The 24653-nt window shown below is 45.0% G+C and overlaps 1 protein-coding gene across 3 annotated transcripts in view; it reads right to left on the bottom strand.

Moving 5' to 3' along the window:
* APBB1 (amyloid beta precursor protein binding family B member 1) overlaps positions 1–21401 on the bottom strand; it is a 64077-nt gene extending 42676 nt beyond the window's left edge. For 2 of the 3 annotated variants that reach the window (XM_040339876.1, XM_040339874.1), the window contains exons 1-2: positions 21304–21401; positions 20919–20963 (exon numbers count right to left, since the gene is read on the bottom strand). The gene's annotated coding sequence lies outside the window, so the exon portion shown is untranslated. The remainder of the gene's footprint in view (positions 1–20918; positions 20964–21303) is intronic. The other variant, XM_040339875.1, reaches the window with a different exon arrangement.
* Positions 21402–24653: the final 3252 nt, after the last annotated feature.

Here is a 24653-nt window from a genome sequence, read left to right on the forward strand (position 1 = left end):
GGCTATTTATTTCTAGCCGCCCCCCCCGCGAACGCTCCCCGGAGCTGAAGAACGGGGAGAGCGGTATGTAAACACGGCTTCCCCGTGCTTCACTGTGGCGGCTGCATCGATCGTGTCATCCCTTTTATAGGGAGACTCGATCGATGACGTCAGACCTACAGCCACACCCCCCTACTGTTGTAAACACACACTAGGTGAAGCCCAACACGTTCAGTGCCCCCTGTGGTTAACTCCCAAACTGCAACTGTCATTTTCACAATAAACAATGCAATTTAAATGCTTTTTTTGCTGTGAAAATGACAATGGTCCCAAAAATGTGTCAAAATTGTCCGCCATAATGTCGCAGTCACGAAAAAAAAAATCGCTGATCGCCGCCATTAGTAGTAAAAAAAAAATAAAAAAAAAAAAAAATGAATAAAAATGCAATAAAACTATCCCCTATTTTGTAAACACTATACATTTTGCGCAAACCAACCAATAAACGCTTATTGCGATTTTTTTTACCAAAAATATGTAGAAGAATACGTATCGGCCTAAACTGAGGAAAAAAAAAGGTTTTTTTTTTATATATTTTTGGGGGATATTTATTATAGCAAAAAACATTGCATTTTTTTCAAAACCGTCGCTCTATTTTTGTTTATAGCGCAAAAAATAAAAACCGCAGAGGTGATCAAATACCACCAAAAGAAAGCTCTATTTGTGGGGAAAAAAGGACGCCAATTTTGTTTGGGAGCCACGTCGCACGACCGCGCAATTGTCTGTTAAAGCGACGCCGCGCCAAATCGCAAAACCTGGCCTGGGCCTTTAGCTGCATTTTGGTCCGGGGCTTAAAGCGGAGGTTCACCCTTAGAGGGCACTTTTTCCCCTTAGATGGATGCTCGTTTTTTCTAGGGGAATCGGCTATTTGTTTTAAAATATGATCCGTACTTACCGTTTACGAGATGCATCTTCTCCGTCTCTTCCGGGTATGGGCTGCGGGACTGGGCGTTCCTTCTTGATTGACAGTCTTCCGAGAGGCTTCCGACGGTCGCATCCATCGCGTCACGATTTTCCGAAAGAAGCCGAACGTCGGTGCGCAGGCGCAGTATAGAGCCGCACCGACGTTCGGCTTCTTTCGGCTACGAGTGACGCGATGGATGCGACCGTCGGAAGCCTCTCGGAAGACTGTCAATCAAGAAGGAACGCCCAGTCCCGAAAACCCATACCCGGAAGCGACGGAAGAAGATGCATCTCGAAAACGGTAAGTACGGATCATATTTTAAAACAAATAGCCGATTCCCCTAGACAAAACGAGCAGGAATCTAAGGGGAAAAGAGGAAAAAAAACAGAAATGGGTGAACTCCCGCTTTAAGTGGTTAAAGCGGGAGTTCACCCATTTCTAAAAAATGTTTTTTTCTCCCCTTAGATTCCTGCTCGTTCGGTCTAGGGGAATCGGCTATTTGTATTAAAATATGATCCGTACTTACCGTTTTCGAGCTGCATCTTCTCCGCCGCTTCCGGGTATGGGCTGCGGGACTGGGCGTTCCTTCTTGATTGACAGGCTTCCGACGGTCGCATCCATCGCGTCACTCGTAACCGAAAGAAGCCGAACGTCAGTGCGGCTGTATACTGCGCCTGCGCACCGACGTTCGGCTTCTTTCGGAAAATCGTGACGCGATGGATGCGACCGTCGGAAGCCTGTCAATCAAATAGGAACGCCCATTCCCGCAGCCCATACCCGGAAGCGACGGAAGAAGATGCATCTCGTAAACGGGTAAGTACTGCACATATTTTAAAACAAATTGCCGATTCCCCTAGACAAAACGAGCATCCATCTAAGGGGAAAAAGTGCCCTCTAAGGGTGAACCCCCGCTTTAAAGATGACACCACTGGGTCTAAAATAAGGCATATAATAAAAACAAAAAAAGGCTTTGTTACAAAATTTCATTAGCATTTTGATTGGGGGGGGGGGGGGGGGGGTGAACAGGAAAATCTGCAGCCAGATTGTAAACCTGGATTTGGACACTAGAATTGATTTACAAAACTGGAAAGTGCAAATTCTGGTGCAGCTCTGCGTAGAAACCAATCAGCTTTGAGTTTGTTTTTTCGTCAAAGCTTAACCACTTCCCTACCAAACTAATTTTGACATTTCTTTCCTACATGTAAAAAATCTATAATTTTTTTTGCTTGAAAACGTAGAACCCCCCCAAACATACAGTATCTCACAAAAGTAAGTACACCCCTCAAATTTTAGTAAATATTTTATTATATCTATTCATGTGACAGCTCTGAAGAAATGACACTTTGTAGTGTAGTAGTGAGTGTGCAACTTATATAACAGTGTACATTGTCTGTCCCCTCAAAATAACTCAGCCGTTAATGTCTAAATAACTGGTAACAAAAGTGAGTACACCCCTAAGTGAAAATGTCCATATTGGGCCCAATTAGCCATTTCCCCTCCCCGGTGTCATGTTAGTGTTACAAGGTCTCAGGTGTGAATGGGGAGCAGGTGTGTTAAATTTGGTGTTATCGCTCTCACTCTCTCATACTGGTCACTGGAAGTTCAACATGGTACCGCATGGCAAAGAACTCTCTGAGGATCTTAAAAAAAATAATTGTTGTTCTACATAAACATGGCCTAGGCCAGTGATGGCGAACCTTGGCACCCCAGATGTTTTGGAACTACATTTCCCATGATGCTCACCTACACTGCAGAGTGCGTGAGCGAGCATCATGGGAAATGTAGTTCCAAAACATCTGGGGTGCCAAGGTTCGCCATCACTGGCCTAGGCTATAAGAAGATTGCCAAGACCCTGAAACTGAGCTGCAGAATGGTGGCCAAGACCATCCAGCGATATAACAGGACAGGTTCCACTCAGAACAGGCCTCGCCATGGTCCACCAAAGAAGTTGAGTGCACGTGCTCAGCGTCATATCCAGAGGTTGTCTTTGGGAAATGGACATGATTGCTGCCAGCATTGCTGCAGTTTGAAGGGGTGTGTGTGTGTGTGAGGTCATCCTGTCAGTGCTCAGGCCATACGCATCAAATCAGCAGAAAAAAACCTGCAAACAGTTTGCTGAAGACAAGCAGACTAAGGATATGGATTACTGGGACCATGTCCTGTGGTCTGATGAGACCAAGATAAACGTATTTGGTGTCAGATGGTGTCAGGCGTGTGCGGCGGCAACTAGGTGGGGAGAACAAAGACAAGTGTGTCTTGCCTACAGTCAGGCATGGTGGTGGGAGTGTCATGGTCTGGGGGCTGCATGAGTGCTGCCGGCACTGGGGGGCTACAGTTCATTGAGGGAACCATGAATGCCAACATGTACTGTGACATACTGAAGCAGAGCATGATCCCCTCCCTTCAGAGACTGGGCCCGCAGGGCAGTATTCCAACATAAGGACCCCAAACATACCTCCAAGACCACCACTACTTTGCTAAAGAAGCTGATGGTAAAGGTGATGGACTGGCCAAGCATGTCTCCAGACCTAAACCCTATTGATCATCTGTGGGGGATCCTCAAACAGAAGGCGGAGGAGCGCAAGGTCTCCAACATCCACCAGCTCTGTGATGTCATCATGGTGGAGGGGAAGAGGACTCCAGTGGCAACCTGTGAAGCTCTGGTGAACTCCATGCCCAAGAGGGTTAAGGCAGTGCTGGAAAATAATGGTGGCCACACAAAATATTGACACTTTGAGCCCAATTTGGACATTTTCACTTAGGGGTGTGCTTACTTTGTCAGCGGTTTAGACATTAATGGCTGTGAGTTGAGTTATTTTGAGGGCACAGACGTTCGGCTTCTTTCGGCAACTCGTGACGCGCAGTATGCGCTGGCCGGAAGCACGTCAATCACAGCCTGCGATTAGGAACGCCCAGTCCCGCAGGGAAGCCGGGGGTGAAAATAGCCCTAAAATGGTATGTACGCAAAAAAAAAACAGCATACTGTCGGTCTCATAGGTCGGCTCCATATAATGTTAGACATTTTTTTTAGGGTGAACCCCCGCTTTAAGTATTGAACATGTCACCATTTTTCTAGGTAAATTGATTTCTAAAGGTGCTATTTACATGGAATTTTCACCATGTCGGTAACACCCCATGCAATCCATACATACAAAGACACCAAAACAAATAAAGTTCTGCGTAATAAAATGGAAGGACACAGGAAAAGGTATTGAACACACCAACTGAAAAAGTATTTAATACTTGGTACAAAATCCTTTGTTGGTAATGACGGCTTTAAGACGCCTCCTGTATGGAGAAACTAGTCACATGCGTTGCTCAGGTGTGATTTTAGCCCATTCGTCCACAGTCTTCAAATCTTGAAGGTTTCCATGGGCCTGGATTCAACTCGGGTGATTGGCTGGACCATTCTAGCAGCTTTATCTTCTTTCTTTGAAACCAATGGAGAATCTCCTTGGCTTGGTGTTTGGGATCGTTGTTTTGCTGAAATGTCCTCCCTCGTTTCTTCTTCATCATCCTGGTAGATAGCAGCAGTCTTTTAATAAGAAAAACAGCCCTGCCCCCCACCATGATGTTCCTATCTCCAAACCTCACTATTGGTATGGGGGGTGTTTTGGGGTGACTTGACCTCCAACCATGATGTGTATTATGACATCCAAAGAGTCAAAGAGTTCAATTTTGGTTCCATCTGACCAGACTATATTCTCCCCGTATTTCACAGATTTGTCAACATGTTGTGCATCAAACTTTAACGGAGCTTCAACATGCTTCTTTTTTTTTTTTAGCAATGGAGTCTTGTGTGGCGAGCGTGTATACAGGCCATGGCAGGCGAGTGCATTACTTACTATTTTCTTCGAAACAATTGTAGCTGCTAATTCCAGGTCTTTCTGAAGCTCTCCACAAGTGGTCCTTGGCTCTTGGACAACTCTTCTGATAATTCTTTTCACTCCTCTGTCAGAAATCTTGCGAGGAGCACCGGGTCCTGGCCGGTTTATGGTGAAATTATATTCGTTCCACTTCCAGATTATGGCTCTGACAGTGCTCACTGGAACATTCAAAAGTTTAGAAATCCTTCTGTAACCAATGCCATCAGCATGTTTTGCAACAATAAGGTCTTGAGAGAGCTCCTTCCTTTTACCCATCATGAGGTGTTTCCTGTGTGACACCTTGGTAATGAGACACCTTTTTATAGGCCATCAGTTGAGACTGAACCAGCTGATGTTAATTTGCACTGACAAGGGCCGGGATTGCTTTCTATTTACTGATAGATTTCAGCTGGTGTCTTGGCTTTCCAAGTCCCCCCCCCCCCCCCCCAATACTTTTTTTCCCCCTGTGTCATTCCATTTTACTACACATAACTAAAGGCACGGTTCGAATTTCAAAAGAATTTTCTTTCGAAAATCGTATCAAAGAATTTTCGTAGGAATTTCGCACCGTTAGTGGGCTGCAGCAACAGCCGATTTTCGTGCGGTAATCAAATTTGAGGAATCCGACATGTTGGAAATTTTTTGAAAAAAAAAAAGATTTTCTGATCAATGATGGGAGAATCGTGCGAGAAATGTAATAGAAAAAAAAAATGCGCATGTGCGAGAAAAGAATATTCCCAGAGAGAAAAGAAGGATTCCCGGAGAGAAAAGAAGGATTCCCGGAGAGAAAAGAAGGATTCCCGGAGAGAAAAGAAGGATTCCCGGAGAGAAAAGAAGGATTCCCGGAGAGAAAAGAAGGATTCCCGGAGAGAAAAGAAGGATTCCCGGAGAGAAAAGAAGGATTCCCGGAGAGAAAAGAGAAAAGAAGATTCCCAGAGAGAAAAGAGAAAAGAAGATTTCCGGAGAGAAAAGAAGATTTCCGGAGAGAAAAGAAGGATTCCCGGAGAGAAAAGAAGGATTCCCGGAGAGAAAAGAGAAAAGAAGATTCCCAGAGAGAAAAGAGAAAAGAAGATTTCCGGAGAGAAAAGAAGATTTCCGGAGAGAAAAGAAGGATTCCCGGAGAGAAAAGAAGGATTCCCGGAGAGAAAAGAGAAAAGAAGATTCCCAGAGAGAAAAGAGAAAAGAAGATTCCCAGAGAGAAAAGAGAAAAGAAGATTCCCAGAGAGAAAAGAGAAAAGAAGATTCCCAGAGAGAAAAGAGAAAAGAAGATTCCCAGAGAGAAAAGAGAAAAGAAGATTCCCAGAGAGAAAAGAGAAAAGAAGATTCCCAGAGAGAAAAGAGAAAAGAAGATTCCCAGAGAGAAAAGAGAAAAGAAGATTTCCGGAGAGAAAAGAGAAAAGAAGATTTCCGGAGAGAAAAGAAGATTTCCGGAGAGAAAAGAAGGATTCCCGGAGAGAAAAGAAGGATTCCCGGAGAGAAAAGAAGATTCCCAGAGAGAAAAGAGAAAAGAAGATTCCCAGAGAGAAAAGAGAAAAGAAGATTCCCAGAGAGAAAAGAGAAAAGAAGATTCCCAGAGAGAAAAGAGAAAAGAAGATTCCCAGAGAGAAAAGAGAAAAGAAGATTCCCAGAGAGAAAAGAGAAAAGAAGGATTCCCGGAGAGAAAAGAAGGATTCCCGGAGAGAAAAGAAGGATTCCCGGAGAGAAAAGAAGGATTCCCGGAGAGAAAAGAAGGATTCCCGGAGAGAAAAGAAGGATTCCCGGAGAGAAAAGAAGGATTCCCGGAGAGAAAAGAAGGATTCCCGGAGAGAAAAGAAGGATTCCCGGAGAGAAAAGAGAAAAGAAGATTCCCAGAGAGAAAAGAGAAAAGAAGATTCCCAGAGAGAAAAGAGAAAAGAAGATTCCCAGAGAGAAAAGAGAAAAGAAGATTCCCAGAGAGAAAAGAGAAAAGAAGATTCCCAGAGAGAAAAGAGAAAAGAAGATTCCCAGAGAGAAAAGAGAAAAGAAGATTCCCAGAGAGAAAAGAGAAAAGAAGATTCCCAGAGAGAAAAGAGAAAAGAAGATTCCCAGAGAGAAAAGAGAAAAGAAGATTCCCAGAGAGAAAAGAGAAAAGAAGATTCCCAGAGAGAAAAGAGAAAAGAAGATTCCCAGAGAGAAAAGAGAAAAGAAGATTCCCAGAGAGAAAAGAGAAAAGAAGATTCCCAGAGAGAAAAGAGAAAAGAAGATTCCCAGAGAGAAAAGAGAAAAGAAGATTCCCAGAGAGAAAAGAGAAAAGAAGATTTCCGGAGAGAAAAGAGAAAAGAAGATTTCCGGAGAGAAAAGAGAAAAGAAGATTTCCGGAGAGAAAAGAAGATTTCCGGAGAGAAAAGAAGGATTCCCGGAGAGAAAAGAAGGATTCCCGGAGAGAAAAGAGAAAAGAAGATTCCCAGAGAGAAAAGAGAAAAGAAGATTCCCAGAGAGAAAAGAGAAAAGAAGATTCCCAGAGAGAAAAGAGAAAAGAAGATTCCCAGAGAGAAAAGAGAAAAGAAGATTCCCAGAGAGAAAAGAGAAAAGAAGATTCCCAGAGAGAAAAGAGAAAAGAAGATTCCCAGAGAGAAAAGAGAAAAGAAGATTCCCAGAGAGAAAAGAGAAAAGAAGATTCCCAGAGAGAAAAGAGAAAAGAAGATTCCCAGAGAGAAAAGAGAAAAGAAGATTCCCAGAGAGAAAAGAGAAAGAAGATTCCCAGAGAGAAAAGAGAAAAGAAGATTCCCAGAGAGAAAAGAGAAAAGAAGATTCCCAGAGAGAAAAGAGAAAAGAAGATTCCCAGAGAGAAAAGAGAAAAGAAGATTCCCAGAGAGAAAAGAGAAAAGAAGATTCCCAGAGAGAAAAGAGAAAAGAAGATTCCCAGAGAGAAAAGAGAAAAGAAGATTCCCAGAGAGAAAAGAGAAAAGAAGATTCCCAGAGAGAAAAGAGAAAAGAAGATTCCCAGAGAGAAAAGAGAAAAGAAGATTCCCAGAGAGAAAAGAGAAAAGAAGATTTCCGGAGAGAAAAGAGAAAAGAAGATTTCCGGAGAGAAAAGAGAAAAGAAGATTTCCGGAGAGAAAAGAAGATTTCCGGAGAGAAAAGAAGGATTCCCGGAGAGAAAAGAAGGATTCCCGGAGAGAAAAGAGAAAAGAAGATTCCCAGAGAGAAAAGAGAAAAGAAGATTCCCAGAGAGAAAAGAGAAAAGAAGATTCCCAGAGAGAAAAGAGAAAAGAAGATTCCCAGAGAGAAAAGAGAAAAGAAGATTCCCAGAGAGAAAAGAGAAAAGAAGATTCCCAGAGAGAAAAGAAGGATTCCCGGAGAGAAAAGAAGGATTCCCGGAGAGAAAAGAAGGATTCCCGGAGAGAAAAGAAGGATTCCCGGAGAGAAAAGAAGGATTCCCGGAGAGAAAAGAAGGATTCCCGGAGAGAAAAGAAGGATTCCCGGAGAGAAAAGAAGGATTCCCGGAGAGAAAAGAAGGATTCCCGGAGAGAAAAGAAGGATTCCCGGCAACATGAAGGTTTGGTCGGCCGAATTTCGAAAATCAATGGTGGAATCATCGGATCACAAAAAACAAACAAACTTTCTGATTTCGAAAAGAAAATTTGTTCGAAATTCGACCGTGTATGGCCTTGCTTTAAAGTGCAAGTAAACCCCTCTATCCTTTTAAGCCAAGGAAGCTGCCATCTTTGCCTCCGTTTAATCTACAACTGCCATGATGCTGAACATGTGATCAGTTATGACACCAGCCATTGGATGGTTTGACAAGTTTGGTTGGGAGCAAAACCAATGGGAGAGTTACATTTCCAGCACTTTAATTTCTGAGTGTATTTGTTTTGGTGCCTTTGTATGTATGGATTGCTACTGATATGTAGTGAAAATTTCATGTCAATAGCACCGTTGGGTAAATATATTTCTAGAAAAATGGTGAAGTGTTCAATACTTATTTTACCCGATTGCAAAAAAAGATATATATATATATATATATATATATATATATATATATATATATATATATAGTGTTTTCCCGAAAATAAGACCAGGTCTTATATTAATTTTGGCTACAAAAATCACACTAGGGCTTATTTTCAGGGGATGTCTTATTTCTTTACGGTATGTACAATAATCTACATTTATTCAAATACAGTCATGTCATCATGACGATCTTAGAGTGGTTGTAACCCCAAAAAGAAAAAATATATATCCTGATCCTTTAAAGCATGATAGCCAGCACAGTGACCCGCCGTAGCTCTTCTCCACTCTGAGCACTGCAGAGGAAGGGACCGCTGACGTTGAAGAGGAGAAGATCTCCGGCCGGTCACGTGAGCTCCCAGCAGTGCCCGCATATGTAAACGGTGTTCAAACCACACATGTGAGGTATCACCGCGATTGGTAGAGCGAGAGCAATAATTCTAGCCCTAGACCTCCTCTGTAACGCAAAACATGCAACCTGTAGATTTTTTTAAAGGTCGCCTATGAAGATTTTAAAGGGTAAAAGTTTGTCGGCATTCCACGAGCGGACGCAATTTTGAAGCGTGACATGTTGGGTATGAATTTACTTGGCGTAACATTATCTTTCATAATATATAAAAAAAAAAAAAATGGGGATAACTTTACTGTTGTCTTATTTTTTAATTTAAAAAAAGTGTAATTTTTTCCCAAAAAAGTGCGCTTGTAAGACCGCTGCGCAAATACGGCGTGACAGAAAGTATCGCAACGATCGCCATTTTATTCTCTAGGGTGTTAGGATAAAAAATATATATATATAATGTTTGGGGGTTCTAATTAGAGGGAAGAAGATGGCAGTGAAAAATAGTGAAAAATGACATTAGAATTGCTGTTTAACTTGTAATACCAACGGCCACCACCAGATGGCGCCAGCTCACAAGCCAAGTCGCCAGGACACCATTTCTAGTCGCCATGGCGACCGGGATTTGTCGAGCCCTGAATATATATAACACACACACACGAAAAAAAAAAAAAAAATCAGATGCCCTATAGAATAAAATGATGGGTGTTGGTAGTTGCACAGCGGGTTTTTCAAACACAAAATAGTTTTTGGAAAAAATACACTTTAATTTATTTTATTGCACACAAATATAATAGCCAATTTGTTTGGTAAAATATGAGATGTACCAAAAAAAAAAAAAGATACCAAACATGTCATGCTTTATAAGTGCGTACACCCGTGGAACAGCGCCAAACTAAAGTACATAAAACTCCCCATAGGCGACACTTTAAACGCCTTTACAATTTATTTACCTGCAACTCAAAGACATGCATGGACCTCTTTGGGCGGCAAGTAGTCAACTGAACGAGCTGAAGTTAGAATCCGATTGGCTACTATGCACAGCTGCACCTGATTTTGCACTTTCCAGTTTTAGTAAATGAACCCCTATCTCTCCTAACAAAAGATTAAAGATCCCCATGCTGGGGGTGGCACGTTGTATGTTAATGCTTTTAAGAAAAATTTCTGCATAACCAAATTGCACACACAAGCTACCTACAGAGTCCAATGTATAAATCTGCTTTAAAGACAACTAGAAGGGTAACAAATATTTTCTTTGAAATTCTATTAGGCATATTGTATGATAGGGAACACAAACCAATAGAATAGGTGTCCTTCGGCTGCAGAGAAAGAAATACGTTTTAATATTTTTGGTATACGTAGCTGCTCTCTACAGTGGTGCTGACCCAGGAGCAAGTGGAGATCACTGGAATAGCGATGTGTATACAGCAATTTTCAGCTTGCAGGGTCATCGGCCAGGTATGGTATATATACATAGTTAACTGGTTAACGACCGCCGCATGTACGTCCACAGAATGGCACTTACAGGCATATGGGCGTACATGTACGTCCCCGCCTTTCCGCGGGTCCGATCGGGACCCTCCGGTACATGCGGCGGTCGGTAACCCGCGGGGAGTGATCCTGGACGACGGCGCGGCTATTCGTTTATAGCCGCCCCATCGCGATCGCTCCCCAGAGCTGAAGAACGGGGAGAGCCGTATGTAAACACGGCTTCCCCGTGCTTCACTGTGGCGGTGTATCGATCGAGTGATCCCTTTCATAGGGAGACTCGATCGATGACGTCAGTCCTACAGCCACACCCCCCTACAGTTGTAAACACACACTAGGTGAACCCTAAATGTTACAGCGCCCCCTGTGGTTAACTCCCAAACTGCAACTGTCATTTTCACAGTAAACAATGCAATTTAAATGCATTTTTTGCTGTGAAAATGACAATGATCCCAAAAATGTGTCAAAATTGTCCGAAGTGTCCGCCATAATGTCGCAGTCACGAAAAAAAAAAAAAAAAAAAAAAAAAATCGCTGATCGCCGCCATTAGTAGTAAATTTTTTTTATAAAAATGCAATAAAACTATCCCCTATTTTGTAAACGCTATAAATTTTGCGCAAACCAACCGATAAAAACGCTTATTGCGATTTTTTTTTTACCAAAAATAGGTAGAAGAATACGTATCGGCCTAAATGTTATATATGTTTTTGGGGGATATTTATTATAGCAAAAAGTAAAAAATATTGAATTTTTTCCAAAATTGTCGCTCTATTTTTGTTTATAGCGCAAAAAATAAAAACCGCTGAGGTGATCAAATACCACCAAAAGAAAGCTCTATTTGTGGGGGGGAAAAAGGACGGCAATTTTGTTTGGGAGCCACGTCGCACGACCGTGCAATTGTCTGTTAAAGCGGCGCAGTGCCGAATCGCAAAACCTGGCCTGGGCATTTAGCAACAAAATGGTCCGGGGCTTAAGTGGTTAAGATGCCCAAGCAGGGACAATGTACCCATGTATAATCTAGCCATACCTGGAATCCTTCATTCCCGTACATCCTCCATTGAGATTTGGCCATTGCAGGCCTGGAACACACAAGTGCAATCAGGAAAGGACTCTGATCTGAACAACGCCCTCAATGGTCTGCCGATTACGAAAGCACACTGATGACAGCAGAACTGGGCAACATCAAGATCAGGGGGTCTCCAAACTTCAGCCCGTGGCCCACATCCGGCCCGCAGCGACGTGTTCAGTATTTGCATTGTGCTTTCCAAGGTGCAGCAACCATAACAAACAATAACGCCAAGCACTTGGAATACACAGCGTCATTCATTGCCATTTCTGGCGGCCAGCTGGACTGCACAAAAAAAGTGCATGGTGCTGATCCAGGGAAAGCGGTACCCAGGGTCACCCCAGCATTCCACCTCCCAACTCGTGCCATGCTGTGGTGAAGACTCTACTGTAGGACAGAGGAAATAAAGCAGCTCATAGATTAGTTTTTACTTCTTTTACCAAAAGTTGAACTCTTGCACCCATGTGGGAGTGATGTCACCTCAGCCCAGCCAATTAAAATGGCAGAAGATCAGGTTGGAAGAACGCTGGTGACATCCAAACACACACTGGTTATAAACAGAGCGCTGCCGAGTTCTGTCATCAAAGAGCATCAGAGAACGGTGGGGTTCTTCATCCAGATAACATTTTGAAGTCACCTGTGTGAGATTGTACGGGAATACAAGACCCCGGACTCCATGGAGAACGTACGGGAATACAAGACCCCGGACTCCATGGAGAATGTACGGGAATACAAGACCCCCGGACTCCATGGAGAATGTACGGGAATACAAGACCCCCGGACTCCATGGAGAATGTACAGGAATACAAGACCCCCGGACTCCATGGAGAATGTACGGGAATACAAGACCCCCGGACTCCATGGAGAATGTACGGGAATCCAAGACCCTGGACTCCATGGAGAATGTACGGGAATACAAGACCCCCGGACTCCATGGAGAATGTACAGGAATACAAGACCCCCGGACTCCATGGAGAATGTACGGGAATCCAAGACCCTGGACTCCATGGAGAATGTACGGGAATACAAGACCCCCGGACTCCATGGAGAATGTACAGGAATACAAGACCCCCGGACTCCACGGAGAATGTACAGGAATACAAGACCCCGGACTCCATGGAGAATGTACGGGAATACAAGACCCCCGGACTCCACGGAGAATGTACAGGAATACAAGACCCCTGGACTCCATGGAGAATGTACGGGAATACAAGACCCTGGACTCCATGGAGAATGTACGGGAATACAAGACCCCCGGACTCCATGGAGAATGTACGGGAATACAAGACCCTGGACTCCAAGGGGGATGTATGGGATTAAAAGACCCCAAAAGATGTACACAAATACGTAACCAAGGGTCCATGGAGGACGTATAGGAATACAGTATCTGTATACAATAACCAGTATGGGATATATTGCACAGTGGAGGCGACGGCGCGTGGTGTTGGCACAAGGTGATGGGATGTGTCGATGGAATAGGATGTGATGTAGGGATGAGATAGGATGTGATGGGATCATGGAATAGGATGGGATCATGGGATAGGATGGGATGTGATGGGATCATGGAATAGAATGGGATGGGATGTAATGTGATGGGATCATGGGATAGGATTAGATGTAATGTGATAGGATGTGATGTGATGTGAAAAGAAACAGAAGGAGCGTGGACCTAGCGCATTATCCTTAATAAATGAATATTTACTTAATACAGGTAAGCATCATACTCACAAAAAAAGCATATCATAAAATTCCTCCACGGAGGTATCCCCAGGTCATGTGGACAGTCCTAATAGACCCACGTGGAGGAATTTTATGACAGGCTTTCACAAATTCAAAGTTTGCGAGTATGATACTTACCTTTTATATTAAATATTCATTTATTGAGGATAATGCGCTAGGTCCACACACCTTATTTTCCTGTTTTGGATTCCCCAGTCTGTGGAGGGCAGTGAGAAGAAGTGCATTATCTGACAATTAGCGTCAAAGCAGAGAGTGTGTATAGTCATGTAGAGGTACACTACACAGCACAGGAGATCGATTGGTGTTGGGATGCAATGATGTGATGATGAGATGTAGGGATGCGGCGATGTGATGTAGGGATGTCATGAAGGGATGTTATGTTGGGATGGGGTGTTGGGATGTGATGTAGGGATGTAATGTAGGGATCTGATGATGGGATGTTGGGATGCGATGATGGGATGTTGGGATGCGATGATGGGATGTCATGAAGGGATGGGATGTTCGGATGTCATGAAGGGATGGGATGTTATATTGGGATAGGGTGATGGGATGATGGAGTGAGATGTAGGGGTGGGATGTTATGATGGAATGTAGGGATGGGATGAAGGGATGCAATGATGCTGGGATGTTATGTAGGGATGTGGTGTAGTGCTGGAATGTGATGTTGGGATGATGTGTTGGGATAGGGTGTAGGGTTGGGATGTGATGTTGGGATGGGATGATGTGATGTAGGGATGTGATGTTGGGATGATATGATGTAGGGATGGGATGTTGGAATGTGATGTTGAGATGGGGTGATGGGCTGTTATGATGTAGGAATGGGATGATGAGATGTTGGGGTTGGTATGATGTGTTGGGATGTTATGTAGGGATGGGATGTGATATGATGTAGGAATAGATGTGATATGATGTAGGAATGGGATGTTGGGATAGGGTGTTGGGATGGGATGAGGAGATGTTGGGATGTTATGTTGGGATAGGGTGTAGGAATGGGATGATGTGATGGGATGTGATGTTGGGATAGGGTGTAGGGATGTGATGTTGGGATAGGGTGTAGGGATGTTATGTTGGGATAGGGTGTAGGGATGTGATGTTGGGATAGGGTGTAGGGATGTGATGTTGGGATAGGGTGTAGGGATGTGATGTTGGGATAGGGTGTAGGGATGTGATGTTGGGATAGGGTGTAGGGATGTGATGTTGGGATAGGGTGTAGGGATGTGATGTTGGGATAGGGTGTAGGGATGTGATGTTGGGATAGGGTGTAGGGATGTGATGTTGGGATAGGGTGTAGGGATGTGATGTTGGGATAGGGTGTAGGGATGTTATGTTGGGATAGGGTGTAGGGATGTAATGTTGGGATAGGGTGTAGGGATGTGATGTTGGGATAGGGTGTAAGGATGTTATGTTGGGATAGGGTGTAGGGATGTTATGTTGGGATAGGGTGTAGGGATGTTATGTTGGGATAGGGTGTAGGGATGTTATGTTGGGATGGGGTGATGTGTTGGGATGTGATGTTGGGATAGGGTGTAGGGATGTTATGTTGGGATAGGGTGTAGGGATGTAATGTTGGGATAGGGTGTAGGGATGTAATGTTGGGATAGGGTGTAGGGATGTGATGTTGGGATAGGGTGTAGGGAGGTTATGTTGGGATAGGGATGTTATGTTGGGATAGGGATGTTATGTTGGGATAGGGTGTAGGGATGTTATGTTGGGATGGGGTGATGTGTTGGGATGTGATGTTGGGATAGGGTGTAGGGATGTGATGTTGGGATAGGGTGTAGGGATGTTATGTTGGGATAGGGTGTAGGGATGTGATGTTGGGATAGGGTGTAGGGATGTGATGTTGGGATAGGGTGTAGGGATGTGATGTTGGGATAGGGTGTAGGGATGTGATGTTGGGATAGGGTGTAGGGATGTTATGTTGGGATAGGGTGTAGGGATGTAATGTTGGGATAGGGTGTAGGGATGTGATGTTGGGATAGGGTGTAAGGATGTTATGTTGGGATAGGGTGTAGGGATGTTATGTTGGGATAGGGTGTAGGGATGTTATGTTGGGATAGGGTGTAGGGATGTTATGTTGGGATGGGGTGATGTGTTGGGATGTGATGTTGGGATAGGGTGTAGGGATGTTATGTTGGGATAGGGTGTAGGGATGTAATGTTGGGATAGGGTGTAGGGATGTGATGTTGGGATAGGGTGTAGGGAGGTTATGTTGGGATAGGGATGTTATGTTGGGATAGGGATGTTATGTTGGGATAGGGTGTAGGGATGTTATGTTGGGATGGGGTGATGTGTTGGGATGTGATGTTGGGATAGGGTGTAGGGATGTGATGTTGGGATAGGGTGTAGGGATGTTATGTTGGGATAGGGTGTAGGGATGTGATGTTGGGATAGGGTGTAGGGATGTGATGTTGGGATAGGGTGTAGGGATGTGATGTTGGGATAGGGTGTAGGGATGTGATGTTGGGATAGGGTGTAGGGATGTTATGTTGGGATAGGGTGTAGGGATGTAATGTTGGGATAGGGTGTAGGGATGTGATGTTGGGATAGGGTGTAAGGATGTTATGTTGGGATAGGGTGTAGGGATGTTATGTTGGGATAGGGTGTAGGGATGTTATGTTGGGATAGGGTGTAGGGATGTTATGTTGGGATAGGGTGTAGGGATGTTATGTTGGGATGGGGTGATGTGTTGGGATGTGATGTTGGGATAGGGTGTAGGGATGTTATGTTGGGATAGGGTGTAGGGATGTAATGTTGGGATAGGGTGTAGGGATGTGATGTTGGGATAGGGTGTAGGGAGGTTATGTTGGGATAGGGATGTTATGTTGGGATAGGGATGTTATGTTGGGATAGGGTGTAGGGATGTTATGTTGGGATGGGGTGATGTGTTGGGATGTGATGTTGGGATAGGGTGTAGGGATGTGATGTTGGGATAGGGTGTAGGGATGTTATGTTGGGATAGGGTGTAGGGATGTGATGTTGGGATAGGGTGTAGGGATGTGATGTTGGGATAGGGTGTAGGGATGTGATGTTGGGATAGGGTGTAGGGATGTGATGTTGGGATAGGGATGTTATGTTGGGATAGGGTGTAGGGATGTAATGTTGGGATAGGGTGTAGGGATGTGATGTTGGGATAGGGTGTAAGGATGTTATGTTGGGATAGGGTGTAGGGATGTTATGTTGGGATAGGGTGTAGGGATGTTATGTTGGGATAGGGTGTAGGGATGTTATGTTGGGATGGGGTGATGTGTTGGGATGTGATGTTGGGATAGGGTGTAGGGATGTTATGTTGGGATAGGGTGTAGGGATGTAATGTTGGGATAGGGTGTAGGGATGTGATGTTGGGATAGGGTGTAGGGAGGTTATGTTGGGATAGGGATGTTATGTTGGGATAGGGATGTTATGTTGGGATAGGGTGTAGGGATGTTATGTTGGGATGGGGTGATGTGTTGGGATGTGATGTTGGGATAGGGTGTAGGGATGTGATGTTGGGATAGGGTGTAGGGATGTTATGTTGGGATAGGGTGTAGGGATGTGATGTTGGGATAGGGTGTAGGGATGTGATGTTGGGATAGGGTGTAGGGATGTGATGTTGGGATAGGGTGTAGGGATGTGATGTTGGGATAGGGTGTAGGGATGTTATGTTGGGATAGGGTGTAGGGATGTAATGTTGGGATAGGGTGTAGGGATGTGATGTTGGGATAGGGTGTAGGGAGGTTATGTTGGGATAGGGATGTTATGTTGGGATAGGGATGTTATGTTGGGATAGGGTGTAGGGATGTTATGTTGGGATGGGGTGATGTGTTGGGATGTGATGTTGGGATAGGGTGTAGGGAGGTTATGTTGGGATAGGGATGTTATGTTGGGATAGGGATGTTATGTTGGGATAGGGTGTAGGGATGTTATGTTGGGATGGGGTGATGTGTTGGGATGTGATGTTGGGATAGGGTGTAGGGATGTGGTGTTGGGATAGGGTGAAGGGATGTTGGGATAGGGATGGGATGATGAGATGTTGGGATGGGATGATGATGTGTTGGGATGATGAGATGTTGGGATAGGGTGTAGGGATGGGATGATGATATGTTGGGATAGGGTGTAGGGATGTTGGGATGGGGGTGTTATGTTGGGATAGGGTGTAGGGATGATGTGTTGGGATGTGATGTTGGGATAGGGTGTTATGTTGGGATGGGGTGTAGGGATGTTGGGATGATGTGTTGGGATGGGGTGTAGGGATGTTGGGATGATGTGTTGGGATAGGGTGAGATGTTGGGATAGGGTGTAGGGATGGGATGGTGAGATGTTGGGATAGGGTGGGATGTTGGGATGATGTTATGTTGGGGTAGGGTGGGATGTTGGGATGAGATGTTGGGATAGGGTGGGATGTTATGTTGGGATAGGGTGTAGGGATGGGGTGTTATGTAGGGTTGGGATAGGGGTGTTATGTTGGGATAGGGTGAGATGATGGGATGTTGGGATGGGATGATGTGTTGGGATAGGGTGGGATGAGATGTTGGGATAGGGTGGGATGTTATGTTGGGATAGGGTGGGATGTTATGTTGGGATAGGGTGGGATGTTATGTTGGGATAGGGATGTTATGTTGGGATAGGGTGGGATGTTATGTTGGGATAGGGTGGGATGTTATGTTGGGATAGGGTGGGATGTTATGTTGGGATAGGGTGGGATGTTATGTTGGGATAGGGTGGGATGTTATGTTGGGATAGGGTGGGATGTTATGTTGGGATAGGGTGGGATGTTATGTTGGGATAGGGTGGGATGTTATGTTGGGATAGGGTGGGATGTTATGTTGGGATAGGGTGGGATGTTATGTTGGGATAGGGTGGGATGTTATGTTGGGATAGGGTGGGATGTTATGTTGGGATAGGGTGGGATGTTATGTTGGGATAGGGTGGGATGTTATGTTGGGATAGGGTGGGATGTTATGTTGGGATAGGGTGGGATGTTATGTTGGGATAGGGTGGGATGTTATGTTGGGATAGGGTGGGATGTTATGTTGGGATAGGGTGGGATGTTATGTTGGGATAGGGTGGGATGTTATGTTGGGATAGGGTGGGATGTTATGTTGGGATAGGGTGGGATGTTATGTTGGGATAGGGTGGGATGTTATGTTGGGATAGGGTGGGATGTTATGTTGGGATAGGGTGGGATGTTATGTTGGATAGGGTGGGATGTTATGTTGGGATAGGGTGGGATGTTATGTTGGGATAGGGTGGGATGTTATGTTGGGATAGGGTGGGATGTTATGTTGGGATAGGGTGGGATGTTATGTTGGGATAGGGTGGGATGTTATGTTGGGATAGGGTGGGATGTTATGTTGGGATAGGGTGGGATGTTATGTTGGGATAGGGTGGGATGTTATGTTGGGATAGGGTGGGATGTTATGTTGGGATAGGGTGGGATGTTATGTTGGGATAGGGTGGGATGTTATGTTGGGATAGGGTGGGATGTTATGTTGGGATAGGGTGGGATGTTATGTTGGGATAGGGTGGGATGTTATGTTGGGATAGGGTGGGATGTTATGTTGGGATAGGGTGTAGGGATGTTATGTTGGGATAGGGTGGGATGTTATGTTGGGATAGGGTGGGATGTTATGTTGGGATAGGGTGGGATGTTATGTTGGGATAGGGTGGGATGTTATGTTGGGATAGGGTGGGATGTTATGTTGGGATAGGGTGGGATGTTATGTTGGGATAGGGTGGGATGTTATGTTGGGATAGGGTGGGATGTTATGTTGGGATAGGGTGGGATGTTATGTTGGGATAGGGTGGGATGTTATGTTGGGATAGGGTGGGATGTTATGTTGGGATAGGGTGGGATGTTATGTTGGGATAGGGTGGGATGTTATGTTGGGATAGGGTGGGATGTTATGTTGGATAGGGTGGGATGTTATGTTGGGATAGGGTGGGATGTTATGTTGGGATAGGGTGGGATGTTATGTTGGGATAGGGTGGGATGTTATGTTGGGATAGGGTGGGATGTTATGTTGGGATAGGGTGGGATGTTATGTTGGGATAGGGTGGGATGTTATGTTGGGATAGGGTGGGATGTTATGTTGGGATAGGGTGGGATGTTATGTTGGGATAGGGTGGGATGTTATGTTGGGATAGGGTGGGATGTTATGTTGGGATAGGGTGGGATGTTATGTTGGGATAGGGTGGGATGTTATGTTGGGATAGGGTGGGATGTTATGTTGGGATAGGGTGGGATGTTATGTTGGGATAGGGTGGGATGTTATGTTGGGATAGGGTGGGATGTTATGTTGGGATAGGGTGGGATGTTATGTTGGGATAGGGTGGGATGTTATGTTGGGATAGGGTGGGATGTATGTTGGGATAGGGTGGGATGTTATGTTGGGATAGGGTGGGATGTTATGTTGGGATAGGGTGGGATGTTATGTTGGGATAGGGTGGGATGTTATGTTGGGATAGGGTGGGATGTTATGTTGGGATAGGGTGGGATGTTATGTTGGGATAGGGTGGGATGTTATGTTGGGATAGGGTGGGATGTTATGTTGGGATAGGGTGGGATGTTATGTTGGGATAGGGTGGGATGTTATGTTGGGATAGGGTGGGATGTTATGTTGGGATAGGGTGGGATGTTATGTTGGGATAGGGTGGGATGTTATGTTGGGATAGGGTGGGATGTTATGTTGGGATAGGGTGGGATGTTATGTTGGGATAGGGTGGGATGTTATGTTGGGATAGGGTGGGATGTTATGTTGGGATAGGGTGGGATGTTATGTTGGGATAGGGTGGGATGTTATGTTGGGATAGGGTGGGATGTTATGTTGGGATAGGGTGGGATGAGATGTTGGGATAGGGTGGGATGAGATGTTGGGATAGGGTGGGATGTGATGTTGGGATAGGGTGGGATGAGATGTTGGGATAGGGTGGGATGAGATGTTGGGATAGGGTGGGATGAGATGTTGGGATAGGGTGGGATGAGATGTTGGGATAGGGTGGGATGAGATGTTGGGATAGGGTGGGATGAGATGTTGGGATAGGGTGGGATGTTATGTTGGGATAGGGTGGGATGTTATGTTGGGATAGGGTGGGATGTTGGGATGAGATGTTGGGATAGGGTGGGATGATGTGATGTTATGTTGGGATAGGGTGTTGGGATGGGATGATGAGACGTTGGGATAGGATGAGATGTTGGGATGAGATGTTGGGATAGGGTGTAGGGATGTTGGGATGAGATGTTGGGATGATGTTATGTTGGGATGATGTTATGTTGGGATGTGATGATAGGGATGTGATGATAGGGTGTTGGGATGGGGTGTAGGGATGGGATGATGTTATGTTGGGATAGGGTGGGATGTTGGGATAGGGATGGGATGATGAGATGTTGGGATAGGGATGGGATGTGATGTTGGGATAGGGATGGGATGTGATGTTGGGATAGGGTGGGATGTTATGTAGGGTTGGGATAGGGTGGGATGTTATGTAGGGTTGGGATAGGGTGGGATATTGGGATGATGTGCGGACACTCACCCGGAGATTACAGAAGACGGCGCTCATTCTCCATGCCGAGGTTCCCTAGAACACAGAGAAGATCGGTCATACGATCGGATTATACAATCATTGTACATTTCTATGTGAAGTGATGAGCGGATCAGTAGAATTGTATAATCAGAGTACATTATATATACACATAGGTAGGTAGGTAGGTAGGTGGTCGGTTTAGGCCCCGGACGAGGGACGGTCATCGGTCGGTTGTCATGGTGATATGTGAGGACCAGTTCCGTCTATGTGGCCCTCTCGGTAGTCGGTGTTCGGCTACAATATCACCCCTCCCCCCCCCCCCCCCCCCGCCACAAAGACGTCTCTCTTCCCTCTCCGGTATTCCCCGGTACAGACATCTCCGCTCCCCCCTCACCTCGTACTTCCGCCCTCCTCCGGTCCCGTTATCTGCCGACCCCGCCCTGTACTGCCGCACTTCCGGCCCGCGTGACTCGTTTCCGGCCCGCGGCTCCGCCCCTCCCCGCTGACATGTTGGTAAAGGGCAGACAGGGCATGGTTGTGGGAGCGGACGGTGTTCCGTCAGATTAGGGGGCGGAGCTATCTGATGAATAGCTTTAGGGAGGGGCAGAACTCGCGGTAGTTTAGGGGCGGATCTGGTTGTGATGTTTCTATTTATATGGGGGAGGAGCACAGCGCTCAGGTGTAATGTATATGGGGGCGGAGATAGTTGAAGTGGCTCTGGGTAAGGGGGGTGGAGCTAGCTTGCAAATACCTGTACCTTGGGAGTGGTAATTGAAATGGGGGAGGAGCTAGCTGAAAAACACGGAAGTAGACACTGATGGGTTTTACTTCCTCTTTGTTTCCCTGCAAAGGTAAAGCATAATGGGCTAGTATGCGTCACATAGTAGCCCATTATGTGACACCTACCTGCAGGAGAAGCCCGCAATGTCCCTGTCTTCCTCGCTGGTAGCGAGCGGCCATCTTCACCCCTCTTCCTTTCGGGGGCCGCGAACTCCGGCTCTGTGACTGGCCGGAGCCGTGTGACGTCACTCCCGCATATGCGTGCGGGAGCCGCCAGTCAAGGCATGACCCAAGCTAGAAACGGCACAGCGCGCCCTTTCTAACTCCGGCACATGTGCAGAAGAAATCGCCGTCCAGCGCCTACAGCTAAGCCTTAATCTAAGCTTACCTGTAGGTGAAAGTGTATGTAAGGGTTTACAACCACTTTAACCACTTCTCTACCGCCCGCCATCAAATGACGGCGGGAGGAATAGCCTGTTGTTCTGGGCGGACGTCATATGACGTTGCGCCTTCCAAAGTCAATAGGGGGCGCGCCAATGGCACCCGCGATTGCCCAGTAACTGAGCAGGACCATGGATCTGTCAAAAAAAAAAATGAAACAGTAAAGTTAGCCCAATTTTTTTGTATTATGTGAAAGAGGATGTTACGCCAAGTAAATAGATACCAAGCATGTCACGCTTTATAATTGCACACACTCATGGAATGGCGACAAACTACTGTACCTAAAAACCTCCATAGGCGACACGGTTACCGTGTCGCTCTGGCCATCGCGGCGATAACACACGTGTGATTTGAACACAGATAACATATGCAGGCGTGACTTCTGTATGCGTTTTCTTTGCTACACGAGCTCGCAGGGACGGGGGCGCTTTACATTTTTTTTTTTTTCTTATTTCTTTTTTTTTTATTTAATATTTAAATTGTGTTTTTATGGAGGGATCGGAGGTCTAAAAGACCCCAAATCTTTCCTTTACACTTCAAAGTATTCAGATCGCCGAATACTGTATATTTTTTTAAATCCGGTGCCATTGCCAGCCGAGTAAACCGTTGTGACGTCGCTTCCGTGTTTACATTAAGGAGACTGGATCAAAGCCGTTTACGGCTTCGTTCCAGTCAAGGCTAGGCGTCGGAGGTGGCCATAGGCGTGCGCACAGGGTGTGCCAGGTGTGCCTGGGCACACCCTAATAATCACCCATTATTGCCAACTATCATGGATGACGTGCACATTACTGGGACGAATCTCCTTCTTTTACCTCCCCCCAGCAGTTTCAGGCACTCTCAGTTCTTAGAAGGACTGGAGGAACATCCCCAAGATGGAGCCTGCTTCCCCCTTGCTTTCTCCCAGTACTGCAATTAGGTTTAAGCGTGCGGGATGCTGATGCTCCAGCCTCGAAGATCGCGCCGGGCTCGCCTTCTTCTGGTGGTGTGTCACGTGTGCGATGAGCAGGACATGATAAAGTGAGGGTGCTCTTGCGCCTACCTAGTAAAGCTTAAGATGTGAAGTAAAATAATAGTAATGAACTAAAAGTGATGATGCTGCTCAATCTAATAATGTATAAATATCAAATAGAAATACAATAAAATAGTGAAAGGTAAAGTGACGAGCGCAATGAATATGACTGAGTAATCAAAGTGTTAATCAGTGAACATTGATAATAAACTAAAATTGAAACAAAGTGCTAAAAAATATAAAAACATCAATAATGAATAAAAACGTTCAGCCAGCAAGTGGCCAGTGAAAAAAAAAAAAAAAAAAAAAAAAAAAAAGTGTGCACAAAAATAGCTGCAAAAGTCAGCAGGCAAACATAAATATGAAGCCTAAATCAGTCCTGGAATAATAGGCTAACAATACAGCCTTTATACGTGCATAAAAATGTAGGAAGTTCCATAAAGACAAAAATAAATATAAACTTCTCCAATAGTGATAAACAAATGTTTAAAATCTTCTCATGTGGGTCTTCAAATAATGTGGGCTCACAATGCGCTTACCTTCCCAAGGTAGTAATCAAGCCTTGATTAAATGGATATCCACAAGGGGTGTTGTTGAATCTGCAACTAGCTGTGGATGTTCAGGGCGTCCTGTATAATCCAATGTTTGTAGGCTCCAGATTTCTATTTGGCAGCGGTGGTGCTCAGCATGGGGAAATAAAAAAGGTAGCTTCCCATAGTGTAGTAAACCAAGGCTAATTTATTGGTAAAAACGCTAACAAGTGCATTTTAAAAGATCAAAGAAAACGAAACTAAGAAACAGCTGATGACAGCTTACTGATGTATTGCTTCAAAAATCAGTCCGTCCCTTACATGTTACACCACGTCACGTGGTCCTCTGATGAAGCCACGTGACGTGGTGTAACATGTAAGGGACGGACTGATTTTTGAAGCAATACATCAGTAAGCTGTCATCAGCTGTTTCTTAGTTTCGTTTTCTTTGATCTTTTAAAATGCACTTGTTAGCGTTTTTACCAATAAATTAGCCTTGGTTTACTACACTATGGGAAGCTACCTTTTTTATTTCCCCATGCTGAGCACCACCGCTGCCAAATAGAAATCTGGAGCCTACAAACATTGGATTATACAGGACGCCCTGAACATCCACAGCTAGTTGCAGATTCAACAACACCCCTTGTGGATATCCATTTAATCAAGGCTTGATTACTACCTTGGGAAGGTAAGCGCATTGTGAGCCCACATTATTTGAAGACCCACATGAGAAGATTTTAAACATTTGTTTATCACTATTGGAGAAGTTTATATTTATTTTTGTCTTTATGGAACTTCCTACATTTTTATGCACGTATAAAGGCTGTATTGTTAGCCTATTATTCCAGGACTGATTTAGGCTTCATATTTATGTTTGCCTGCTGACTTTTGCAGCTATTTTTGTGCACACTTTTTTTTTTTTTTTTTTTTTTTTTTTCTTGCCACTTGCTGGCTGAACGTTTTTATTCATTATTGATGTTTTTA

The sequence above is a fragment of the Rana temporaria genome, chromosome 2 (assembly GCF_905171775.1).
Source record: "Rana temporaria chromosome 2, aRanTem1.1, whole genome shotgun sequence".
Lineage (NCBI taxonomy): Eukaryota > Metazoa > Chordata > Amphibia > Anura > Ranidae > Rana > Rana temporaria.